We start from the raw sequence: 10,504 nt of genomic DNA, 5'->3' as shown, positions 1-10,504 counted from the left end.
CTCCGGTGGTTATCTACTCCAGTATTTTTCTTTTCTTCCAAAAAAATCATGAAAAAGTTTTGTCCAATTCCTACAACTTCTATTTCTGCACAAAAAAGAACACCACTATAGTTCTGCTGAAAACAACGCCAGTCCGTGTTAGTTCCATTCAAATTATACCAAAACCATATAAAATTGTTGTAAACATGGCATGAATACTTCATAAATTATAGTTACGTTGAGACGTATTAGCTTCCCCAAGCTTAATTCCTACTCATCCTCGAGTAGGTAAATGATAAAGAAATAATTTTTGAAGTGTGAATGCTAGAATAGTGCATAAGTTTGTTCAATGATAATTTCAATCACTTTTCCTAGCATCATAACAACAACTCTTTCTCATAATACTCGTCATGATAAAGTAGCAATTGAAAATGGAATTTTTTTATGTGGAATCCTACCTATCATATTCCTCATATATATATATATACTATTTTCTTTTATAGCATGGACATTTGGACTTCAATGATTCAAAGCAATAGTCTATAATTTGACATGAGAACATCAATACTCAAGCATATCAATAAGCAACCATGTCTTTCAAAATATCAATGCTAAATAAAGCTATCCCCAGCCCATTATGCTCAATCATTGATCCATTCATGAAACACACTCAAATATTAGCTAAGTATGACACTAGTGTTCCCTAGTTGGTGCTTTATAAGAGAAGATGGAGACTCAAAATAAAAATAAAAATTGCATAAAGGTAAATAGATAGGCCCTTCGCAGTGGGGAGTAGAGATTTCTAGCGGTGCTAGAGCTCAAAGCTTAAATTGAGAGATAATGTTTTTTGAGAGGCATGCTTTTCCTGTCAGGGAAAATGACCAAGAACTCCCAATACTTCCCATGCTAGGTAAATCATAGGCGGTTCCCAAACATAAAATAAAGTTTATTCCTTTTCCCCCATTCTTTCACAATCCATGGCTAGCCTTATCCACGGGTGCCTTCCGTACCAACACTTTCCGAGGAATTTATTGTTTGACAACATAAAGTAAATTTCTTTTCATTTCGGGACTAGGCATCCCTATTACTGGCCACACTCTCGTGCAATGACAAGTGAATAAACACTCATCTTGAGAATAACATGCCTAGCATGGAAAATATCGGCCACCCCCTGTCGCTTCATGAGCGGTACGGGCACACAAAAAGGAAATTCATTTTGAAAATCAGAGTTCGCAAATGCAAATTTACTTGGAACGACATGGAAATACCGCATATAGGTAGATATGGTGGACTCATTTGGCACAACTTGCTTTAGGATTTTGGATGCACAAGCAACATTCTCGCTTAGTACAAGGAAAGGCTAGCAAATAGATAGAGAAGCAACCAACCAAGAAACTAAAATGATCATAAACGAGCATTAAACATAATGAACACCAAATAATGCACCACAAGTATTTAGTAACTTCATTGCATAACTATTGACTTTCATGCTTAGGGAATCACAAATCTTAACCCCAATATTCTTACTAAATCATAATTACTCACCAACATGACTCACATATTATTATCTCCATATCGCAAAACTATTGCAAGGATTCAAACTTATCATATCCAATGATCTATATGAAAGTTTTTATTATATCCTTCTTGGATATTCATCATATTAGGACCAATTTCAAAGCTTGTGCAAATTGACATCACTAGTATCAACTCTCAAATTAATATAAGTTAAGAATGAGAGTGTTCGACCAACTACTCCAAAAAGATATAAGTGAAGTTCAAACGAGTAGTTAAGTAAATGGGTAGCTATTTGAGGACTCTCTATCATATAAAAATTTCAGATCTAAGTATTTTATTAAAACAACAAGCAAAACAAAATAAAATAAAATGGAATTCCAAGAATAGCACACATCATGTGAAGAAGCAAAAACTTAGGCTCAACCAAGACTAACTGATAATTGTGATGAAGAAAGGTGGGATGCCTACCGGGGCATCCCCAAGCTTAGATACTTGAGACTTCTTGAAATATTATCTTGGGATGCCTTGGGCATCCCCAATCTTGAGCTTTTGTGTGTCCTTAATTCCTTTTATATCGTGGTTTCCCTAAATCTTGAAAACTTCATCCACACAGAACTCAACAAGAACTCGTGAGAAAAGTTAGTATAAATCAATGCAATAACCTTATCATTCTCTACTGTAGAAAATCACTAAAATTATAATTTAACATTGCATACTAAATGCCTCTGCATATTTAATACTCCTATCCTCAAATAGAACCATTAAACAAGCAAACAATGCAAACATAACAACAATCTGCCAAAACAGGACAATCTGTAAGGCATGCAAGAAGATTCATACTTCTTTAAATCCAAAAATTCTGAAAATTTACCATATTGTAGAAAAATTTCATAGCTTATTTTAAAAAAAACAAAGTTCTATCACATTCTAACTTTTCTCAATAATTCACAAACTAGCATGCAATGTTCTGTTTTCAAACAGCAACATATAGACTTGCAAAATAAGCATGGCAAAGGCTATACTTGACATTTTTATTGAGGTAATAGATACAAAACATTATTCTAAATAACAACAAGCAAATACAAACAAAAGAAAATATATCTCCAAGCAAAACTCATATCATGTGACGAATGCAAATATAGCTCCAAGTGAGGTTACTGCTAATGTTGGAGACGAAAGAGGGGATGCCTTCCGGGCCATCCCCAAACTTAGTTTCTTGGATCTTACTTGAATGCTATGCTGGGGTGCCTTGGCAATCCCCAAGCTCAGGTTCTTGCCACTCCTTATTCTTCTCATATCGACATCTCACCCAAAACTTGAAAACTTCAATCACACAAAACTTAACGGAACATCGTGAGATAGGTTGGTATGATAAAGACAGATCATTCACTTTGATACTATCAAAGACAAGATTCGTAATTGTTCTCACACAATTCCTACTTTAACTTATCATTTCCACAATTCATATTGAGCAATATAAGCAATAGAAACTAGAAAACAAGCAAACTATGCATTGAAAACAGAATCCGTCAAAAACAGAACAATCTGTAATGATGTGGACAATGACCATACTTCTGTTACTCCAAAAATTATGAAAAATTAGTACAACGTAAGCAATTGGTCTATCAATCATATGTAAAGAAATTTAGAATTTTATCATGTTCTAGTGAATTTAAACAATTCTTTTACTGGAAGTAAAAGTTTTTGTTTTTGCATAGAATCAAGTCAATTATCATCCACACTATCCCAAAGGCCTTACTTGGTACTTTATTGAAACAAAAGCTATAAAACATGATTACTACAGTAGCTTAATCATGTGAATACACAAAAAAAATAGGGGTAAATGTTGGGTTGTCTCCCAACAAGCGCTTTTCTTTAATGCCTTTTAGCTAGGCATGATGATTTCAATGACGCTCACATAAAAGATAAGAATTGAAACATAAAGGGAGCATCATGAAGCATATAACTAGCACATTTAAGTCTACACACTTACTATGCATAGGGATTTTGTGAGCAAATAATTTATGGGAGCAAGAATCCAGTAGCATATATGGGAAGGCAAAAGAAGCATAACTTCGAAATTTTCAACGCATAGACAGAAACTTGATATTATTGAGATATGTAAAACACATGTTCCTATCTCATAATAATTTTAAGTAGCATCATGAATGAATTCAACAATATAACTATCCCATAAAGCATTCTTTTCATGATCCACAAGCATAGAAATTTTATTACTCTCCACATAAGGAAATTTATTCTCATGAATAGTAGTGGGAGGAAACTCAACAAAATAAATATCATGTGATACTTGATTGGAATAATCCAATTGAAAACTAAAATCATGATGACAAGTTTCATGGTTATCATTATTATTTATAGCATACATGCCATCATCATAATCATCATAGATAGGAACTTTCTTATCATAGTCAATTGAAACCTCTTCCAAAATAGTGGAATCATCACTAAATAAAGTTATGACCTCTCCAAATCCACTTTCATAATTATTACAATAAGATTAACACCCTCCAAAATAGTGGGATCATTATTACCTAGAGTTGACACTTTGCCAAACCCACTTTCATCATTGTAATCATCATAAATAGGAGGCATGCCATCATCATAATAAATTTTCCCATCAAAACTCGGGGGACTAAAAACATCATCTTCATCAAACATAGCATCCCCAAGCTTATGGCTTTGCATATCACTAACATCTTGGATATTCAAAGAATTCATAGTAGCAACATTTCAATCATGCTCATCATTCAAAGATTTTATGCCAACCATTTTTTCGAATTCTTCTTCTATCAATTGAGCAAAATTTTCCTTTCCATCATTTTCAAGAAAGACATGGTAAAGACGAATAATATGAGGCAACCTCAATTCCATTTTATTGTAGTTCTCTTTTATAAACCAAACTAGTGATATAACAAGAAACTAAAATATTAAATTGCAAGATCTAAAGATATACCTTCAAGCACTCACCTCGCCGGCAAAGGCGCCAGAAAAGAGCTTGATGTCTACTACACAACTTTATTCTTGTAGAGTCGTGTTGGGTCTCCAAGCGCGGAGTTTTGTAGGACAGTAGCAATTTTCTCTCAAGTGGATGAGCTAAGGTTTATCAATCCATGGGAGGCGTAGGATGAAGATGGTCTCTCTCAAACAACCCTGCAACCAAATAATAAAAAGTCCCTTGTGTCCCCGACACACCAAATACAATGGTAAATTGTATAGGTGCACTAGTTTGGCGAAGAGATGGTGATACAAGTGTAGTAATGATAGTAGATATTGAATTTTGTAATAAGAATAATAAAAATAGCAAGGCAACAAGTAACAAAAGTGAGCACAAACTAGCAAGGTAGCAAGTAACAAAATAGCAAGGTAGCAAGTAACAAAAGTGATACAAGTGTAGTAATGATAGTAGATATTGAATTTTGAAATGATGGCATCCGAATTTGTGGAATAGTTCGAGATTGCTGTAAGCACATTTTAGTTAGCATTATATCCTATGCATTCAACTACTACTATGTTTCATAATGTGAGTTTTCTTCATTTCATTGTAGTGTAAAGAAGATCCCAATTCTGATGAGGACTTGTGGAATTTAGCTAATAGATGCAGCTCTAGAGCCTATTCCTATAGCTCCTATGATGTGAATGGCTTTCGCTTTAGATCAGAGATATCTGAGGAAAAACGTAGAAGGTTGAAAATAGTGAACACAGGGGTTTGTTTGTCATCCTTCATCTCAGAGACTGAACAACTTGAGTGCTATGGTGTCATTGAGGAAATTATCAAAGTATCCTTCACAGTTGGTAGAAAAATTGAGATGGTACTCTTCAAATGTTGTTGGTTTGATCCCATCAAAGGTGTGAAGCCAAATGCAAAATTAGGTTTGGTGGAGATAAAGTGGTCCTCAAGGCTAAGTAATTTTGAACCATATGCCATGGCTCACTAAGCTACACAAGCTTATTACTTGCATTACGCATCCTCCAAGAGAGATCTTCATGATTGAAGGGTTGTTTACACTATTCAGCCAAGTAGCAGCTTGAGTAACCTGGATGACTGCACAAATGACCCATCTACTACAGATGAATATTTCCAGCAAGGTGGTTAGCTGGGTAGTTTTTCTATAGATGGTGGCAAATTTGTTGATGAATCTACTGAGCCAAGAAAGGAGTCAGATGATGTGGTGCTTGATCCCTCTGAAATTGAAGTAATAGAAAATCAAGGCAATAATTATGAGGGAGAAGAATCTTCAAAAGATGAATTGGATGAGAGTACTGATGAGGAAGAAGAAGATTTACCCGAAGAGGAAGGACAAGAAGAGACATATGAGACCGAAGATGAGGATGATGCAAGAGAGCATGACTCTGAATATGACGATGATGATTATTGAACATTTATAGCTTTTGCACTTGTCATTTTCTGTCTTGGTACCAACAAATATTATGTAGTGGCGCAACTAGGGAATAATATAATATGTTTACTATTGGTAGTAATACATATTATATAGTGATTTAGTGACACAACTATTGAACAATATATTATGGTTGATAGTATTTCTAGTTTAGTTGTTACATAATATTTTTTTTGTTTTCTTCTTCTACTTTCATGCCTTTGGTAATCATTTACTAGTTATTTTTACGTAACTAATAAGAATGTATTTGTCACTATGTAAATAGGATGACCCGCTTTCATCATAGGCGTGTCTCAATGCCTAGGATGAATAGGTCTTCTTCTAGTGCCTCCGTAGGAAACAATGGATCAACTTAGTCAACTGCACAGGCTAAAAAGCCTAGAACACCAAGAACTAGGACTTCAGCCTGTCTCAGACTAGAGGAAATTGATGACCGACCACTTATAGTTCCCGTTGGCATGTAAGTATTAAATTTCCAATTGCTTTACTTGTTGGAGCAATGTTCATGTGCTAACTGCATTTGATCTTTATTTATAACAGGGCATGGTAAAGGCACCCATACAACGCTCGTGATCCATCAACGGTGCTAGGTGCCTTAGTGCGCCAGATGTACCCACCGCTAGGTGGTCCAAAAAATGACCAGAAACCGGTATTGTGTTGGGAGGACTACAAGTGGTCCCCTGGTCCAGAAGTAAGAACAGCAACTTCCAAAATAGTGGATGAATTTTGGGTAAGTATATGCATATATATAGTTTCTATAAATGCTTTGAGAAATTTGAATCAGTTTTTCTAGTACTTAGAATTCCGATACAGAGGTGAACATATTATATTCAGATATAACAAGTCTAAAACTGGTGGATGGGTGGTAGTTAAAATTCTTTATTTTGGTCACAGCCATGACAAATCTACTTGGTTTATCTATGAAGTATTGGAAGCTTTGATGATTATGCATATATCACTTCTACAAATGTACTAGTAACTAACAAAAAATGTTTTGGGAAGGTTTTTGGCTGTGGCGTTTCAATTGTGACCCATTGGAGCAAGAGAAGGCAGATGGTGGTTTGGAGGAGAACTTAACTAGGAAAGTGAAACGGATGCTACATGAGGAAAAGGCGGCAGCCATCAAAAGATTAAGGAAGAAGGGACAATTTCCTATAGAACTAACAGAAATGGATGATGATGGTAACCGCTGGCCAACTAAGAAAGCTTTAATTTATGCAAAGAGAGTTGACTTTGGTGCAGATGTTGGTTGGCATCTACTATGTGAGCACTAGAGTAGTACTGAATTTAGAGGGTTATCTTTAACCAACAAGATGAACAGACTTGCTAATTGGGACGCGGTATTCCATTGCTGTGGTGCTAGAAATGTTGTCCCTACATGTCAATTTCTGGTACTATTTTCGTGAAACATCTTTCTGCTTACTCTTGAATAAGGAAGTTTCATTTACATTGGATGGTGTGTCACACTCTTGAAATGCAGAAACTAAAAACCCGGAAAGACCCTGGAATTTCTGGTGCTTGGCTTCACACACACAAATTGCATCGGGGGACTGATGAAGAGAAGATATGCATTCAAAGAACTGATGCTCGTTAGGTTAGTAAAATATTGCAACTTAGTTCATTATAATCATCATGTGAACTATGTGCATAACACTGCAGTTTACCATTAATTTTTAATTTGAAAAGGAGGATTTTGATAAGGTAATCAAAAATGGCCATGGAGAAAATTGGGAAGAGGAGCATCCGGATTTAGATGGACAACTCATCTATGAAGCAGTAGGTAGAATGCCACATGGCAGGCCGGGAATTGCTAATGAGTTGTTTAGCAAAGGAGAGAAGGCGAAGTTTAAGTCTAAAAGGGCGATGGCGTCACAGCAGGTGTAGTCTGCTAAGGAGGAGCGTCTAGAAAGAGAAAATAAACATTTGAAGTGGGAGATCAAGCGTCTTCGAGGCATTGAGCTTGTTGTTCAGGTAATCTTGTCTTCTCTTGTAAATTGGAGTCTGGGTGAATAGGTTTGTGCTGACATGTTGATGTTTATAGTCTTTGGCTGAGAAAGGGGGAGTCGACTTTGATGGCATAATGCAATCAACAGCAGATGACTTGGTAAGTTATACCCATCTCAATGGTAGGCTTTTAGAAATTGAACCATTAAGTAATGTTTCTTTTTGTGTATGGTACATAGTCTCCATCATATTCTGAAGGCGGTTTTCAAAGGGGACGAGGTGATGTGCCTCAATGCCAAACCGAAAAGGTTACTTCATTGTCGTCGTGCTCGTAAGTCTGGGGATGACCTCTCCTTGTTCCACCATTTATGTGTTTCTCTTTGCATATGTATTAGCACATTTAGACCATATATCAAGAAAGAATTTGCGTGTGCAAGTCTGGTGCAGGATTTTTGGTCATGGAAAGTAGGAGCAGAGGCAGATCCTTCATATATTTTAATTACAGATTTAGAAAAGAAATGCATGGTTAACTATATTGGCGCATTCCTCTAAAGGATTATATCACCCAAGAGAAATGACTGTTGCTGCATGTAAATACTTGATGGTTGATAGAACAAGTTTATCTGCACATCTATGAGAAAAAAATGTAGTGAAGACCACACTTGATAGCCTATGATTGTCATGCTTGTTTCTCTGTACGTATGCCTTCTTTGCTTGCTTCTCTGTACATATGCCTTGTTTGCTTGCATATCTAAATTTTCTATCATTTCTTATGTGAAAAACTAGATAAACTAAACCATGTTAATTCAAAAATCATTAATAGGCAAACATATGCTAGTATGAACAATAGTTTATTTGTAATTCATGTATAACTTATTCAGGTCGCAGGGAACGAATTAGTAGACATGAAAGAATTTAGGCTAACCATCTGGAATATTTTTCTTACAAATACTCTTCCTTTTTATCTAAGCATTGCTGAACCATGTTCGGTAAAGCCTCTGTACATATGCATTTCAATTATAATACATATACATGCAAAGATTATTTCACCTTGCGGCACATGCTGCTAATTTATGCTTTTTCTACATGCCATTATTAATTAGTTTACTATGTGCCCAAACAAGCCAATAGTGGTATGTTAGTTTACTCATTGGGCTGTGTCATGTGACTGCGAAATGTAAACACTATTGACAATGGGGTATAGATATATGCACTCTACTTGGAATATGTGTATGGAATATGTGTTCCTGCTGATTCATGTTTCCTTTGAAAATTTCATGTGAAGGATCAAAAGGTGAATATGCATCATATTGATGGATAGCCATACTGTTAAATAGTAGCTAGCAGCTAATCTGTCAATTAGAAAAATTAAGTTTGATCCATGTAGGTCACTTAAATTTCAGCTACATTATACTAACAACTAGTCTTGTCATTACTTAGGGAATGTGAAGTAGGACTAGAGGCAGTACGAGTCATGGAAATGATGATGAGGATGACTACTATGGCAATGGGGGATATGATAACCATGGCGAGGGTGATCTGTATGGTGATGAGCACTATGATCACTATGGCGATGGGGAATATGACGACTATGGAGATGAGGATGGCTATGGCTATGGCAATGGCGATGATGATTGGCTATAAAAATCTAATGATCTTCAAGTCATGCCAAAACGAAGTTATGTTAGATATTTGAAACACTTTATTATCTTCTGGACAAATTTGTCTTAGTGGACAATTTATCTTATGCAAAATGTGACATATCTCAGTTACTATTTTGTTTTGCATTTGACATTTGATAATTATGGTTAATGCAATTTTGATGCAACTCAATACCGTGTGCTTGTGTATGAGATGCATTTGTTGGAATGCCAATATTCTGAATTATTGCTATGGAGTGAAACACCCCTTGGTGAAAGAAATATATGAGGGGTGAGTAATGACCTATGGTGGAAAATATGTCTCGGTTATACAGAATGCCAATGGGGACTTCAGACTATTGGTGAATTTGTAAATTGATGGTGTTTGCTCACCCTCGACTAACAGGTTTCCTGGCGGTGTTCGCTCACCCTCGATGAATAGGTTTCCTAAAAGGTTGTATACACTGTCGACCATCTAATGAGCTAACAGTTTGGTTCTCCTCATGGTCATAACTAAGTCCAGTGGGACAAATGTACAGTCGACTATTTTGAAAACCAACGGGAAGCAATAATCGTCGGAGAGTAAATGCCCGACTAGGAACCGTCGGCTATAAATGTCGTCGGGCTAAGATGAGCGAGTAGGTCACAGTAACATGCCCGACGGCTCACTGTCGGCTTACTACCGTAGGTGACAATATTGCCCGACTGTACCGTCGGCCATTACTGTAATGGCCAACGAAGCAAGGCCGATGGGAGATGGCAGACGGTGTACCGTCGATTTTAGTAATAGTTGACGGTGATGAAAAATATCCGACGGTGATTGGACCCTCGGTTATAATGAAATATCTAGTAGTGAACGGTATTGCAATGCTTAAAAATGAGCCCTAGGGTCCGTACTTTCGCTAGTTGAAAGTGTGTTATATCGACTAGAGGAGGGGTGAATAGGCGATTTTTATGAAAGTCTTCAAAACTTGAGAGTTATGAAGACAAACAGTGAAGATT

Source organism: Triticum urartu, chromosome 7, assembly GCF_003073215.2.
Source record: "Triticum urartu cultivar G1812 chromosome 7, Tu2.1, whole genome shotgun sequence".
NCBI lineage: Eukaryota > Viridiplantae > Streptophyta > Magnoliopsida > Poales > Poaceae > Triticum > Triticum urartu.
Note: the sequence above shows the minus strand (reverse complement) of the source record.